At 39.8% G+C, this 12193-nt stretch overlaps 1 long non-coding RNA gene across 1 annotated transcript; it reads left to right on the top strand.

Annotated features, from left to right (window-relative positions):
- Window positions 1–207: 207 nt before the first annotated feature.
- Window positions 208–6894, top strand: LOC119771897. The gene is made up of 2 exons (XR_005279201.1): window positions 208–301; window positions 5004–6894. It is a non-coding gene; the product is annotated as an uncharacterized LOC119771897 (long non-coding RNA).
- Window positions 6895–12193: the final 5299 nt, after the last annotated feature.

Genomic DNA, 12193 nt, shown 5'->3' with positions numbered 1-12193 from the left:
TAAGCATTTTTCTCTGTCTTGTAACGACCTGATCTGGAATAAACTCTGTTACTTTTTTACTCCTGTTTTTATAGTCCTTTTTCATATGGTTTTACCGAGTTTGAGTTAAGAGTAGTAAATAACTTGCTCCCAGGAAAAGAACCGTGTGAGGAGGCCCCGGGGCGTTACAGCCTTTACTTTGAAGGGGACAAATCCTACTAACACTTTAACAAATTGGTGTTTCCGCCCGTGACCTGGAAGCAGGACAACAGAGCCACCGACGGAAAAAGCTCCACAGCCTGCGGCCGAAACAACTGATAAGGTGAGGAGATTCCTTATTACAAAATATCTCCAGTGTTTTTACTGTTAAAACACTTTGGCTGTGTTGTGATTTTCTGAAGTGAGCTGAAGTTTTTTATGCAAAAGAGGACAGAGAAATTGCTCAGAGTGATTTTAGTTTTTGTTTTTGCGGTTTTTGTTTGGTTGTATTAGTTGGGTTTCTTTTTCTTTTACATTGCGAACGTCTACACATAAAAAAAAAAAAAAAAAAAAAAGAGAGAGAGAAAAAAGTCGTGCGTTCTGCTGTGGGTAGCGGTTGAAAGTCCGACTGAAGGCGACTGCGCAAACGTCTTCAAGAATTATACTACTCACTAGGATAAAGTTGGTTGGAAGCCCAACGGTTTCTGCATGCAGAAAGGGACGGTGATTTTATTCCCGGTCTGCCTGCAGACACGAAAGATGCACTTCTGAAAACAGACGCACAGACCCAGTCACATAGCCGGCTAGAGTTTGCCAGTATACCTCCCATAAGGACATTTACGAAAAACTGAGACTGGTGGGGGGGATCCGGGTGAAACGGACCGTTGGGGGCATTTTTTCTCTTTCCTTCTCTTCTCTTATAAAGGAAAGAGAGAAACGATAAAATAATCCCCATAAAACATATTAGGCCGAGGCCCGAATTAGGCAACTTGTTTGTCTAATTCCATAAGTGGTGGAGTGAACTAGGCGGAACTATATCTAAATCTTTTCTTTTCTCTAAATTTCCTTTCTTTTTTCCTTTTCACTGACGGACGCATTTTTTTGACGGACACACTTCCTTGACGGACACAGTTGTTGACGGACGCGCTTCCTTAGCAGAAGAGCGGCTCACTGAAGGTTGTAGGGAAAAGGTTTAAAGCCCAGAGGGATCTCACGTAAGACGTCGAGGTCTGATCTTATACACTGTGTGAACGGAAGGTGTGAAAGATGGATGCATGTGGACTAGAAATTGAATCCAGAAACACCTCGTTAAAAGCGAGTCTGGATAAAGGGAGAAATATGATCATGGTGAGTTATCCATTGAAGGATGCAGAACACCACATTAGAAAATTTGATGAATGGGTTGAAAAAATGAGAGAAGATGGAATGTTTGGGGAATTAGAGGGGCCCCCTCCAAACACTTCACAACGTGGTTTTTATTTGGATACACTAAAAATTAGATTGTCACAAGCTCGTGAAAAAATGGTTGGTGCTGGTGTGTTCGGAAGAGACAAACACCAGAAGGAAGAAACAAAACTTTTGGATTTGATTAGACAAACCAAGTTCAATTTTAGTAACTATTTTTCTGACAAGGACCCTGAACAGGAACAGAAGGAGCAAAACGGGGCTCAGGGAGGTGAGCAGGCACTCGACACTTCAGAGGGTAAGAAAAACCTTTCATGAGTACATCTAATATTGCAGAAACAGAGCCTATTATGGACCCCAGTCCACACCAAGGTGTCAGAGAAATGTTTCGTAAGGCTGGTGATGCAATGTTTCCATCAAACCCATGTGTGCAGATGCCTGTTATGGAGTTGCGTGAGGGTCAGATAAATTGTGAAATAAGGCCTACAGAGGAAGAATTGGGACAAGAGGTACGAAAAGAGTTTCAGATGCAGGATTTAATAGAGGAGGCGGTAAATAAAGCATTTCAGCATTTCAGTTCGCTATTGTTATGAAAATGTCGATGTTTCTGTGATTTTTGGAGGTGAACCTTGGAAAGGAAAGCTTAAAATATAAAAGGTTGATATATTTACAATTTACGATGTCTTGAAATTAACATTTTAAAGGTAAGAAGATCAATTAGTAAATTTTCAGTGCTGTAAACCCCAACCCCGGCCCAACATTGAGCTCCAGAAGGTGGATCACACAGAGCAGCCGTTCACTTAGAGGCAGGAGAAAAAAAAAAAAAAAAGAGAAGACACAGAGAGACTGAGTGCACACAGGGCCGGTCACAGCAAAGGCAGGGCCCAGGAGTCTAGAAGCAGTTTTTACCTTAAAGACATCTACCAATTACTACACTAGAATGGTATTGTAATCTGCATGTAGAGTGACTGATTCAGGAGCTTATATTTGAAAATGTTAGACCACACAAGCTAAGTTTGTCATACTGTAGCAAAGTGAATATAAATTAGACACTGATCACTGAGGATACTCTAAGGTGGATTAAATGGATCTTTAATCAGTCAACTGTTCAGAATAGAGTGGGTTACATCAAATAGATAAATTAGGACGGTTGAGTTCAGTGGATAAAAGAGAGGCAGACAGCAGTAGATGAAATGGAGGGTGAGTTGGATAGAGAAGGAGAGAAATGGGCAAAGAAGATCGAAGTGCGGGTTCAGTAAGAATTAGAGAAAGGAAGTCAATGCAGCAACACTAGGGAGGCCGGGATCCCACTATTTGTTTAGTTATGGAGGTAGTTTTTGAGAAATTTCCAGCAGGAGTGATAGTTATTTTGATTGAGGGCAGCAACTGTCCTTTTATCGTTGATACGGGGGCCAGATACGGCACCCTAAATCTTTATGTGCCCACCTGGCAAAAAACTACACAGGTAATGGGATTTTCAGGAGAAAAACAAAACATACCACTTTTTCAGAACCCCTTAGAGGTGTTCTCATATTTGAAAATTCAAACATGTCATTTTTGGGGGACGCTTAGAATTAAAAAATCATTGGGTGTGAAAACTTATTTTGGTGTCTAACGTGAGCAAATAAATCTTAGGTTTCCATAAATGTGCACATATAGTTTAACAAGGATCCTAAAATGAGGCTGAAAAGCACTGGTGCAGAGGTCTTAAGACCGGACTGGTGAAAAGATTATGATTTTTGTTTAAATTGGGAAAAACAATCCTCTAAGAAGATAAATCTACATTGATACTGATGGATTAAACAAACTTTATGTGGCCAATGTCTGTCTGTCTGTCCTAAATGTGGAATGCATGTGAGGTAGAATGTGTGTGGTGAAGTTGGAAATGATTAAGAATATTTTTGATGTGACATTAACATGATTTGCATTTTTACAGGATTGGTAAGGAGCTCTGGGGGCATAACAGAAGGGTAATCGTTTCAAACATGTTGCTCAGGGGCCCCACCTATGAGAGGCCGTGACAAGACCAGAGCAGGTTGCTGTTGTAAGGTGTGAGGTAATTTTTGGGTGTGGAGTGCAGCTGAGATACTGTAGATTAGTAGATTATAGATTAGAAAAATAATTAAATATTTAAGTAATTATCCAGAAAGAAGTAGAATGGGTGTTTTTACTTTTTGGGAAACTAAAATCTCAGACGGGGGCATTACATGATTTTAATTTAAAGGTGGTTTCATTTTCAATCATTAGAATTGCATTAGAGATTGATTAGTTTCATTTTTCTCTCATTAGGACTTTATTAGAGTTTGATTAGGAACAGGTTAAATCACACTTCGAGCTGGAACTGGACACAGCATATGGCCAAGATACCCGCAGGAGCTCAGCAGATTAGCGGGGTCAACTTTTACAAACAAGGCTGGAGAGTTAAGAACGATTTCGGTGTGACCTGACCCTGGGTTTTTTCAGCCTTCAGTTTTTATCCATAATTATTTTTATCTGTGTATAATGCCGTTTGGAAACTGCCTAGGCACGAACTGATTAATTTGAATCTCTAATCATTACTAACACTTATCTTTTCACTGTTCATCTGGGCCTTACTTTCTTTGCATGACGTGTTAGATTCTACTAACTTTACAAATTTCTGTGAATTAAGTGCTTAACTATTGACTAATTGATGAACTTTTTGATTGCTTTTTCCTGGTAACAAACCAGAGGGGTAATTTACTTTTTCCCTGCTTGTAGAGAGTGACAGTGCGGCTGTCAGGGAGCAGGCAGGATTATTCAGAGGCCCATTTAAGGAGGATCAGGAGATCGTTTTTCTTAAACATGTTCCTTTATTTTTCTTTTTCAGGCTGTGTTTGTAACAATCCTTAAATGTTAACATTTTTTCTTCCAGGACAGGCTGACAAAAGTCTCATCCTTCATTGTGTTTTGTTTAAGATGTGCATTAACCCTTATTTTCCCAACAGCTGCAGAAGTTCTGGCATGTGAAATGGACAACTTGGCTGAGAGTGACTAGAGCAAGAGAGAGAGGGGGGTTCAGATAGTTGAAAACTTTTTGATAGGAGGATTTGAATAGGTTCTGACTGACTGGACTGACTTGGTTAGCAACTGGACTGGATCGGAACCATGGATCAGGACATGAGAGAGGTGGTGTGAGAATGCAGCATGTCAGAGACAGGGTGTAGAGATTGTGGCTGCATGTTTTGTTCCCGGCTGAAGGCCATTCTGGTGAGCTCTGAGTTTGTTTTAATTCCTCTCTGGTTCTGATATGACCTATGAGGTACAGATTGATGTGGTGGTTTGAAGCTCACAGACTTTTGTTGGGGTGGAACATTAAGAGCAGTCATGCTGACAGAGGCATTTAACGAATGACAAGATGAACCAACAACTATTTGGAGAAGTCGGAGGCACCACTGGGGTTTTTGTTGTCTTACATGTTTGTCGTTGTTTGTGTCTGTATGTTTGTTTGTTTTCTGTTTGTTTACTAACATCTTAGCCTTTATGAAAAAAAAAAAAAAAGACGTGGCACGCATGTTAAATTTTTTGAATAGTTTTGACTACACTACGGATGGGAATGTTTCAAAATGAACAATGGATCTTTGTTTGGAGAGACATTGGACACTTTCTTTCTTGAGTCACAGGATGGATTAACCTACAAGGGGCACAGAGACAAACTTTGCTCCTAAACTACAGAAGGAGGGATGGTTTGCAGCTGCTGAGATGCGAACATTAAGGAAATGACTGGATGCCCACTGCTTCAGATGAGAAAAGAACACTGGCAGTGATGGGTTGATGGAAGGTCATGGGATCATCGGACAAGACGGATGAAAAAAAAAAAAAAAAAAAAAGTTAAGTGAACTGACACACCAGATTTCTTATTCACAATGAAAAACTATGCTAAATTTTCTTTATATCATCAGGGGGTGGGGCATTCTTACATAGAGGAATAAAAAAGAGGATTTAGAGATGTTTTACTATGTGATAAATTAGACTGGGTTTTTGATAAATAGTTTGGTCAGTTATTAATTAGCATAATATTATTAAAGGGACAACAAGTTGAAACTTTAACTTTTGGGAATGGTAAAGTTGCATCAACAGAATGCAATTTAGGGGAAATTATAACATTTTAGGAGCAAATGTTTAAAGCAAATGATGGTTTCTTTTCAAAATAAGCAATAACGATGAAGACTTAATGAGTTAATGAGCTTATGGGGATTCAATATCAGGCCCAGGGACTAAAACTTCACCATTTATTTTATCTTTTTATTTTATTTTTATTTGGTTTGATAAATTTTAATTGTTTTTTGCTTGTTTTGTTTTTTTTACTGCGAGCAGAGTTATAAATAGCATTTGAGGGGCTATATACAAGTTGGGGGATGGGTAACCATATTTTTAATGCATGAAGCAATAAGAACACCTGACTTTACTTCACTAGAGCTGCAATTAATACTTTAGAGGAGATGCACACTTTAGTGTTTAGTTTATTTGAGATAACACATATAAGAAGAGATTATGTTTCCTGCACATTTTTTGGATCTGGTCAGGGGTCCAGATATGACAACTATTTACTGGTTCTGGGGATGTTGGAACAGATTTTTTTTCGTTTGTTTTTATTTTGTTCTTTGTTTTTGTTTTGTTTGTTTTTTCTCATCGGAGCACTGCTTTTTGGAGAATATTTTAAATGGACTATAGCTGGACACTTTGCATAGAGGGGGTGCAGTCGAATTCAACACCTTCAGGAACTGTGTACTGCTGAGTTTTGGGAATGCAGCAGCAAGTCAGAGTACAATCCTGTGCTCTGAGCAGATGAACAATTCAATATGACATTTCCTCTTGAAGGGAGGAACACCTTTAACGCTCTGTTTCCTTCTACCTCTATGTGATACTGCTGATGACACAGGTAAAGACTTATCCTTCAGGGGGTGTGGGGACACATGGCCCCAAGACTCTTATGGTTCAAAGCTGCTGTGGTAACAGAGGGAAACCTGATGGACTTGTCCGAACATCGAACTTTTTGCATGTTGGAGAGGGTCACTGCTCCAAGAAACACTTTTTCTTCCAAACCAGTAGCGGGATGGCTCCTGACCAGTTTCCCACGTATAGATCCACTCACATAGACACACACACATACTGTCACATAACAACACGCCCACACACGGTTAACGACTGGAAGAACACACAAGGGTCCACATGGGAATGAGGTTTTCTTTCATGCACTAACATTCACGGATACAAGGTCTGGTGGGGGAGTTTTTAATAGGGGGAATCTGCGCCAAGCTGGGTTTTTTCCTTAGAGATTAAAGAACTTCTAATAATTTTCTGGGGAGGGTGTAGCAGTAAACTAAAATGCAGTTACAAGTTTAGACGAGACTAAAACTTAATATGCTATGATGTAGAAATGGTTTTAAAATTCATTCATTTAATCCATGAATTGAGTGTTACAATGTGTAAAAAAGGGTTAAATGTTTTCTAAATATTTACAGGTTCCTTGAATTAGATTATATTAGTTGCAGTGATTTTGGGCTTATATGATGTTTTTGGGGATTTCTTTTTATTCATTTTTATTTTTTGTTTTTTGAATAGACACTGAAATAATCTGCTGAAAAAACACAGAGTCCATGGAAAATTAATTTAAATGTAGGTTAATGGTGATTTAAGGGATAAGGGAAAGTAATTGTGGATAAGAATATCTGGTTGTGACTGCAATTAGATTTTGAGTGAATAAAGAATTGCTCATTGAAGACATTGTTTATCGTGATAAGAACACTGACTGCACTCTCTGTGTGTCGAAGGGTTCCCGGAGGAAAAGATTGATGAACTGTGATGAGAACATTCCATGAGAACCACCACATGGATTCAGCATCTATCGGCCGCTGGACTGCATGGAGACCAAAGTGGCCGTGGAGGAGGCCATACGAGACTCTGATTGATTAATTTGATTGATGAGTGATAGAGACACTGAAAGAATTCATCATCATCAGTGATATTCATCATTTGTTTTTAACTCGGACCAGGATAATTCTTGATTTAACCTAATTGTGATGTATATGTTTTGATTTATTTTGATTTTGTTTTGATGAAGATCATGGAAACATTTTGCTCCAGACCCACCAAGATCACGTTTTATGCCACTTTTTCTTTGATGTAGGAAGACTCTGAACCTTACAGGTTCTTTAAGTAGTTGGTAAGGATAATTATCAGATTCAAAACGGGGTTTTCTTGCTCAGATTGGCCGAGAGTGGGATTTCCCCGGGGTCACCCCGGTTTTTACTACCTTTTAGAGAGGGTAGCGTTTTCCGGTGGAGAACGGCCCAACCTGTCCTGTGACGTCCCCTACTGTGACTGAATGATTGGTAAAGTTGGATAGATGGTTTATCCATGAGGAGCGGTCACATTTAGGAGGCCTCCAGGTGGGAGTGAGAGTAGATGAATTTGGCCTTATTGGATTTATAGGCTTAGGTTATCTAGTCTAAGGTAACTTAAAATAATGTGCGCATAGGAAACTAAAAGAGCTTTCCTTTAATTAGATGACACCCAAATTGTAGTTAAATGCTGAAACTGTGGTATTGAGTGAGAACATTTGGTCTGTGAAGCTTTGATTGTGATTACTTTTGATTCCTAATTAATGATACTTGACTAATTATAGATGCTCTCTGGGTCACCCGGTCCTTCGAAGATGTGCCGCTTCCTGTGTTTTTTTAAGTTACCTGTAAAAACGGTAACTTATCAGGGGGAGTTGTTAGGGTTTATTATTTATACATCATGTGCACTGTTAATTTGTCAGATTAGACAGAGCAGAAGGCCTTCCTTCACATTGTGGATATCACGGTGTGTACGGAGGTCATCTAATCAAGACAGCCTTTGTGTCTCTAAGAGCACAAAGGATATGGGCACATCTTGGAGCCGGTCTGATAGGAGAGCGGCTGTATCTGTAACCCTGAGACAGAGAGGCAACCTGCATGGAGTTCAAGACATGGATGGCGTGTCAGTTTCTGATACGGACAGCTAAGCATCCACATGATGTGACACAGACTCAGAAGGTATAAGAAGCAGGTGATGACGTTGTTCGGGGCTCAAACTTTGCCGGACGCTTGCGGACGTGATTTTTGAGACCACAGCTGTGCATAGCTCTGAGCATTTTTCTCTGTCTTGTAACGACCTGATCTGGAATAAACTCTGTTACTTTTTTACTCCTGTTTTTATAGTCCTTTTTCATATGGTTTTACCGAGTTTGAGTTAAGAGTAGTAAATAACTTGCTCCCAGGAAAAGAACCGTGTGAGGAGGCCCCGGGGCGTTACAGCCTTTACTTTGAAGGGGACAAATCCTTCTCACTTTAACAAACCCGTTACTAGCATGGGGTACCTAATAAAGTGGCCGGTGAATGTATATATATATATATATATATAAATAAATAAATAAATAAAAAATAAATAAAAATTCCCCTAAGCAAGAGGAGAAATGCAAGCGGAAAAACCAGAGCCCAAAACAAAACCCAAGACTTGCACCTCACCATGCCGTGCAGCTCCCCTCCTCCCCGAACCGATACCACAAGACCGGCATCAGAAAAAGCATTGCCCAGGAACCTGCATCGAAGCGAAGGCACCGGCACCAAAAATCCCCGAACAACACCCAGCCCCACTCCGAAGTGAATCCAGTCCCGGGCCCCAGGGATCCGAGGCCCCAGGGGCGCCCAACCCCCAGACAGGAGCCCCAGCAAGGCCCCAGCTGGCCGGGGCCAGCGGAGAGGAATGAGCCAGCAGCCACCCGGGCATCCACCCCCAGACCCCGAGCTCCACCAGTGCACCGCCGAGCCCCGACGCCAGCCAGCGGAGGGTGAGCAAGACGGGAGGAATGGGCTCCGCAGTTAGCGGAGACTTGAGATGTATTTGGGAGAGGTTGCAGTTGAGACCCCAACCTGGGAGAGAAAAAAAACAAAAAAACAATCTCAATCATATCTTCCCTCCCTAGTTTCCCCACTCACGCCACAGAAAAAAATAAAAACATAAATAATAAAAAACTGTATATTCACAACTGCTAAATCTTTATTTCACATGAAATGTCGTTTGTGATAATCACATATAAGCTAGCTTTAAAACAAAAATATTTTTAATTCCTCTTTTGTACTTTTGGTCTATAAAGTGCTGTCTCATGCCTTATCATAGCTAATATGTGTGACATGACATGGAAATGTTTTATTGGAAATGAAAGAGGGAACTATGAATAAGACAATCTTTGGTGCAACACTTTTGCATTCGTTATAAATTAAAAAGTTACTGAAAAAGCTGAGAGACACAGAGAAAGGGTGCTTCTTTGTGGTTGTACTCTATGCTTTTTTGTATTATGTTATATGTTCAGCAGACTGCAACTGTCAAGTACAAAAGTACATTTATATGGTTCCAAGAAAAAAAGTATGATTGCAATTTTATTGTAATCATACATCATTTTATTTTATTTTCTAATTCTTTATATTTTTACTTCTGGTGCGTAGACATAAAAAAAGTCTGTAGAAAATCCAACTTCTTCTGGCTGGTTAAACAAAGTAACTAAGCCTTCGGTGGCATCTCTCAAAGAGAAGTAAGTTGTACATTTATTTCTTTTTTAAATATTGTAAACATAAAGCCCTCATTTGTATAAATTAAAACAGTGCATCTTAGAGCCTAGATAATGAACGAAGCCCTGAAATATCCGATTAGATTAAGACACAATTAATCAGCCTATATCTTGAGATATTAAGTACAAAACATGCAACAACAAAAAAAGTGATGTTAAAGGCACAACAAGGGACATTGCTTGTTGTAAAAAAACAAGTTAATTCAATTAAGTTCACTTTTTTATATAGCACCAATTCACAACATGTGTCATCTCAAGGCACTTTATAATTCAACCAGATCATACTGTCAAATTGATTGTAAGTTTCCAATCTAAGGAAAACCTGTTGATTGCATCAGCTCATTGACTCGAGGCAATCCCTGACAACAAGAATGCTTGTAGTCACAGTGGAAGGGGAAAACTCCGTTTTAACAGGAAGAAACCTCCAGCACAACCAGGCTCGGTGTGAGCAGCACATCTGCCGAAGCCGACAGAGGTTCAAGGAGACAGAAGCAGACATAGAACAAGAAGCAGAGGTACAAAATGCAACCAAAATGCAACCAGCTCCACAGGCGGCCCCGTCCAGGAAACACACACCCTGACAAATGAGCTCTGAGTCAGCTCTCATGTCGGAGGACGAAAGAGAGCACATCCAGCCAGTCACAGTCAGAAAAACAGAATACACAAAAAAATGGGCAGAGCTCGAACATCCATAAACAGAGGTATTGATAGCAGCAGCATATCTGATGTTTATCTCCAGAATGGTGTCAAATTCAAACAGGAACAGATGAAGCAACTATGAGAAAAAGCAGAGAGAGCTTAACGTTAGCGATTGAACTAACAAATTCTGCAGAGTGGGAGAATAAAGATAGAAAGAAGCAGAGTGATGAAAAGGGGTCCCTATATCCTCCAGCAGTCTAAGCGTATAGAAGCATATCTATAGAGATAGCTCTGGATAACTGAGAAAAACTTAGAACATTTAGGCAACAAACTTTAGGTACAATAACATCAATTTAAAAATTATGATTTCCAAGTTACAATATCATAGAGTCTAAAGCTTGTAAAACTAAAGTTTTGCTTTCATATGGTGTAACCAGAATCCTGGACCAGTCAAAGCAGACAGACTGGCATCTCAGTCATTTATCTAAGGTAATACAGATTTTATCTATTAACCTTTTTTGAGCAGGTTTTACACTATTTTATTTCCAGCCATCTGGACTACTGCAATGCACTTTATTCAGGCATTAGCCAACAAGCTCTCTCCCGTTTGCAATTAGTCCAAAACGTTGTGACTCTTCTCTTAATGGGGACCAAAAAATATAAACAAATTACACCAATTATTGCATCTCTGCACTGGCTCCCTGTTGGCTTTAGAATTTAATTTAATTTATTGTTTTATTATTGGTATTTAGTGCTTTGAATGGGATGACACCTCAATACATTACCGACCTCCTCCAGATGTACTCTCTGTCACGTGCTCTGAGGTCTGAGGACCGTCTTCAGCTAATAGAGCCTAAGATAAGGCTTAAAACCAGAGGGGACAGAGCTTTTCTGCAGTTAGCCCCAGACATTTGAATACTTTGCCCCTCCATACGAACAGCCTTATCAGTGGAGTGTTTTAAGTCTTGTCTTAAGACCCACTTTTAGTCTTTATCTTTTAAAACAGCATGATTAAAAGGTACTCTGTGTCCTTTTTATGTATTTATTTCAAACTCAATAGCACATCAGAATTTTTTTGTTTGTTTGTTTACTGCTATTTTATTCATCAGTAAAGGTAAAACTTTACAACTTGCACAAGTGTTTAAATTATTGGGGGAAACAGCACTTTATTGAACCTAAATTGTAAAGAAAGAAAATTCTATTTTCTTTTTGTCAAATTATTTATACATTATATTTCAAATTATAACTGAAATCATGCATCAGTCACAGTGGAAAGACTAGTCTATAGTATATTATTATCACTACAAATTAAAATTATTGATGGATGGTGTCTGGAAAAGGGCTGCTTGATGGAGCAGTGGGTAGCACTGTGGCCTTGCAGCAAGAAGGTTTTGGTTTGGACTCCTGGCCTGGAGGCTTTCTGCATGGATTTTGCATGTTCTTGACAGGCGTGTGTGGGTTCTCTGTGGCTTCCTCCCACAGCCTGGTAGGAGAAAGCCAGACTGGTGACTTGTCCAAGGTTTACCCTGCCTCCTGCCCATAGACTGCTGAAGATAGGCACCAGCCCCCTGACAAGGACAA

Source organism: Cyprinodon tularosa, unplaced genomic scaffold (assembly GCF_016077235.1).
Source record: "Cyprinodon tularosa strain WSP-4 unplaced genomic scaffold, ASM1607723v1 ctg1186, whole genome shotgun sequence".
NCBI classification, from domain to species: domain Eukaryota; kingdom Metazoa; phylum Chordata; class Actinopteri; order Cyprinodontiformes; family Cyprinodontidae; genus Cyprinodon; species Cyprinodon tularosa.
This window is presented reverse-complemented; position numbering and strand designations above follow the sequence as displayed.